Raw genomic sequence first — 5160 nt, forward strand, 5'->3', positions numbered from 1 at the left:
TTTCTTTCTTTCTTTCTTTCTTTCTTTCTTTCTTTCTTTCTTTCTTTCTTTTTTTCTGTTTAATTCTCTACAAAGTTTTATGTAAAAATCTGAAACAGATTACTGGCTTGTTTTCTGTATATTGTAACCAATATGTTGTTTGAAAAATAAAACGTGGTTTCAAATAAATGTGGTTGGAGCCATTTGTAAAGTAAATTCCAAACATCCATGATGTCCAGAGTATGAATCAAAATTAATTTATTGCAGCCACCGAAGCCCACTGTGGGTGGGGGTCTTGGCTTTCTGAGCCTGGCTTACCATCCTGTGATGCAGCCTGTGAGCAGGCTCTCAATGGTGCACCTATAGAAGTTTGTGAGGATGCTGTTGTTTGTACCAAACTTCTTTAGTCTTCTTAGGAAGTAGAGTCTTTGTCTGGCTTTCTTGACCACAGTACCTACAGTTGTTGCCCATATAGTTGGGCTCACTACAGTGATGTCATCCATGGAAGTGGGCAGTGGAAGAAATACATTGAGGACCTTCTCAATCCCACCAGGATCTTCCATGGATGAAGCTGAGTCTGGAGGCTTTTAGGTTGGTCCATCCATAACCCGGCTCACGTCACACAGATTAAAAAAATACTAAAAAAGCTCTGTGGTGACATGGCTCTGGTGGTGGATGAGATTTGCACTGAGTTCCAAAAACTCAGGATGTTTCTGGGGTGTCTTGGTTGACACGTCTATGATACATTGTGTGGATATCAGGGGCATCATCGCTGGGTTGGCAGACGGATGGTGCTTCCACCTTTTTGTGAATACCACAGTTTGCACTGTGGTATAATTTGGTGGTCATAATGTTGTGGTTAATCAGTGAGTTGATGCCAGCTTGTGCACAGCTGTGTTTGTGATGCAGAGGTTTTATTTCCTCAAATGCTTTTGCTAAACAGCATTATGTTCAATATGATGCTAGTTTGTGTCTTTTCTAGGGGTGCAATCATTTCTGTCTAGGCCAAATTTATGCCTTTTATTTTCTGTAGAAGCAAACGTTCAAAGCAACGACTGATTTTAATTTGGCAATTTTCAGCTTTTGTTTCAAAAGCCACAAAAAAATAAATCTTCCATCCATCCATCCATCCATCATCTTCCTCTTGTTCTGAAGTCGGGTCTCGGGGGTAGCATCTTGAGCAGGGAGGTCCAGACATCTCTTTCCACAGCCACCTCTTGCAGCTCTTATGGGAGGACTCCCAACGTGTTCCCAGGCAACCGAGAGATGCAGACGCTCCAACGTGTCCTGCGTCTCCTACCAGTTGGACGTGCCCGAAGCACCTCTAGGGAGCATCCTGAACCACCTCAACTGGCTCCTTTTGATGTGGAGGAGCAGTGGTTCTACTCCGAGTCTGTCCAGGACAGCTGAACTTCACGCCCTATGGGCAGATCATACAGAAGCTTCCCATCGCGCACGAAAATACTCAAAGACAGTTATTGCCCACACACTCTCAGATTACTGAACTCTTGATAATAATACAAAACAACTGACAATAACATCGCACTAAGCCACATCTGTGACACCTAATATATTTATTGCTGCTGCGCTATGTGGCTGTATCATGTATGTCACTACCTTACCATCATAATTCAATTAATCTCAATGTTACAACCTGTGTAGTTTATGCTAGTTATGTGCAATATACCTGTATATCATGCATTTAAGCAAATATTACTACCTGTGAAATACTTTATACTAATTCATCCTACTTGCACCGTTATATGCTACCATGTTGTTGTTTATATTTCTTTTGGATATTGTAAATATATTTATTTTTCACTTTTTAATACTTTATTTTGTACTTTTATTGCATGTTTTCATATTATCTTTTTTTATTTTGTTTTTAACGAGTCGAATCGGTTCTTCTCATCCTGAACAGTTCATTGCATTGTTGACCTTGTGTTAACCTGCAAATGACAAATAAACAACGTAACATCTATAAATCAAAACCAACTTGGTAAATTATGTCCCTGATCTTAAATACATTATAATAAAAATCATTACAATTTATAATTTCTTAAATTTCAAATATTTTTAAACCCAAGTAACAATTTATATTTTCCATTCCAAATTTTATCTCAGAATTGAAAACATCTATATAGAATATTAGCTCAGACTGCCAAATACAAATAATCCTCATAAATTATATTGTTATCCTCTTGATTTTAAAATGATGGACAAACTCTTTTATCTTTAAAATCACGGTATCTGTACATTTTAATAACCTGGAGCAAATAAAAAGGTTATTAAATTAGTACGTCTATTGTAAGAGGCTTTGTGTTTTATTCTGATTGCTCTTTATTTAGGTTTGTTTTAATGCATTTCTTAAACATTGTTCATAACATAAATAATTAAAGCGGATGAGTTCTGCAGAACAGACGGTTCTTTGTTGATCTTTGCCAGGCCGAACACAAGAGGGCAGAACATCCGAACAGATCTGCTGAATGTCACCAACAAGCTGGAAACTTGCAAAAATAAAAGACCAAGTTAGATCAAAAGAAATAAAACACTTGGAAATGAAGTTAAAGGCTGACAGCAACAAACAGATGATTCAACACCAGAGTTGTCTGAACAAAAGCACTTTACACATCACATACACAACAAGTTCTACAACTTTGTGTGTGTGAGAGACACAGACAGTGTGCTCGGCTTGTTTTGTAACATTTCAAGCATCAAATATGCCACACTGCAGCTCCGTAAGCTCCACAGTTATGTGAGGAATGCTGATAAACTGCTGGTCTTTCAAAGAGGCCAGTGTGTCATCATTAGAGGTGGAAGAGTCCACTCCAACATGGGGCAAGTGAAAGAACAGTAAGAGGTTTAGTCAGTGTTAAGCTATTTAACATGTTGGGGTAATGGAGAATTGAACTTGGGGAGTTTTAATTATAAAAATGTTAGAAAATTGCAGTTTTATGAGCTAATCCAACAGTCATGAAATACATTCTGCCTACTTTACCTTCAAACTAAACAGTAAACATCTCACATGATGAACTACAGAAATGCATTTAGTCACACTGAAGTTTGTGATGTTTCATTTTAAAATATTTTTGTAAACATTATTCATTAAACCGGAGTACCTGGAGAAAACGAACATGTGAAGGGAGAACATGCAAACTCCACCCAGAAAGGCCCTACCCCAGGAAGCAAACCTGCAGCCTTCTTGCAGAGACAGCTTTAATCTATGAAGATAAATTACTATCAAAAGTACTCACAACTAGATTTGCATGCGTACAATAAGATCCCAAAGTGTACACGTTTTACAAATGTGTATTAAAAAAATTCACAAATGCATAAACGATTTTTCAAACGTACACATTTCATTTGCACAAGCAGGAATATTCTGTGCACACAGAATAGTCAAATATACGTGCACAAATCATCTGCTGTGGATGGATCAGTCCACACGAGTGCACAGATCAGCTGCCGGTGAATGTGACTTTCAAGATTTTCATACCGCTCCATATTCACAAACATAATGCTGCGTTAAGGCTGGTGAAATGATTTATCTTCATACAAGGCGAGTAAAATGGCTGAGAGGACTTTTCCTTTGGAGGTTTGTGATTATGGAGAGTATCTTTCACAAGGAGTCTCCAACAATGAAGCCTGGGAACACACAGAGGATTGGAGTGATGTTAACGATCCACCAAAGAGTTGTGGTTTAGCTCAGCCTTAAATACCATTGAGAATAACCAGAGGAATTGATGACAGCGGTGCCAGGCACCATCACCCTGTGGAGAAAATGTCAAATTTGATCTCATCCTGGAAAGTAAGCTAAGTAGTGCATGGAAAACAGAACAAAAACAGAAATCCTGACATACACACATACAAACACATACACACCAAAAACACAAACATACACATTAAAATGTGCACATACACATCCATGTTCTTGTGAACATCAAATTTCTGCACCACTTCTTGAACTGGGTCATACTTGGCTGTTTAACTCTGTACCTAATCCATTTTGGGATTTCACTCAGAGTACTGAACAAAAACATTCACATGCATTATAAAAGCCAAAATGTACAAGTTCTCTGTCTAAGGAAGCAGCAGATTGTGTTGAGTATTCACTTCGTTGTTACGAATTGTTGTTACGATGGGGGACATCCTTGCTCAGGATGTCCCCCATCCTGAGCAAGCACAAAGGAGATAGTGGAAAGAAAAACTCCCACATAACAGGAAGAAACCTCCAGCAGAACCAGGCTCAGGATGAGCGGCCATCTGCTTCAACCAGCTGAGTTTGAGAGGACAGGAAGTAGAAACAGACAAACACAGAATGACACGTCCAGGTGAACTTTCTAAAGGAAGAAAGATAAAAAACATGTTAAGATAGAAATAATTACAAAAACAAACAGGTAGAGCAAGTAAAGACAGCAGCAGAGAGAGGAAATGTGGTCACTTTGACCTCCAGCAGTCTAAGCCTAGCAGCATAGCTAAAGGATAGCTCAGGAAACCCAAGCAGACCCTAATGTTTTTTTTTTCTTTGGATTTATCAAAAAGGAAAGACTTAAGCCTAATCTTAAAAGTAGACAAGGTGTTAGCCTCATGGACAGAAACTGGAAGTTGGTTCTGATAACTGAAAGCTCTGCCTCCCATTCTGCTTTTGGAAACTCTAGGAACCACAAGTAAACCTGCAGTCTGAGAGCAAAGTGCTCTGTTAAAAAAAATGGAACCATAAGCTCTGTAAGGGGGAGTGGTGGTGCAGAGGCTAGAGAAGGTGAGCCTGGATTGGAAGGCTGCTGGTTCAACTCCCCCAGTGCAACAATAGTGAATTTATATGATTTCTTTAACATTGTTTATTACTTTAAATTTTTGCTATTTTTGGGTGTAACTGGGACCCTGAGTACATAATGTCGTTCCACCTCATGTGTCACGTGATGTGAATGACAATAAAACTGACTTGAACTTGACCTTACTTTTATAATTAAAAAAAGAAAACTGTTAATGAAAAAAGTGTTGTTTTTTTAGAGTCATCCCAAAACGTCTGCACAATATCTTAAATGCAGTAGTACTAATTTGAATTCAACGTCAGAATTTTGACTATGATTAAATTAAAAAATTCTGGAGTTTAATTCAGAATTCTGAGAACCAAATTTAAGATATTGTGCAGACGTTTTGGGATGACTCTAAAAAAACAAC

This window comes from Nematolebias whitei, chromosome 21 (genome assembly GCF_014905685.2).
Source record: "Nematolebias whitei isolate Nwh7 chromosome 21, NemWhi1, whole genome shotgun sequence".
Lineage (NCBI taxonomy): Eukaryota > Metazoa > Chordata > Actinopteri > Cyprinodontiformes > Rivulidae > Nematolebias > Nematolebias whitei.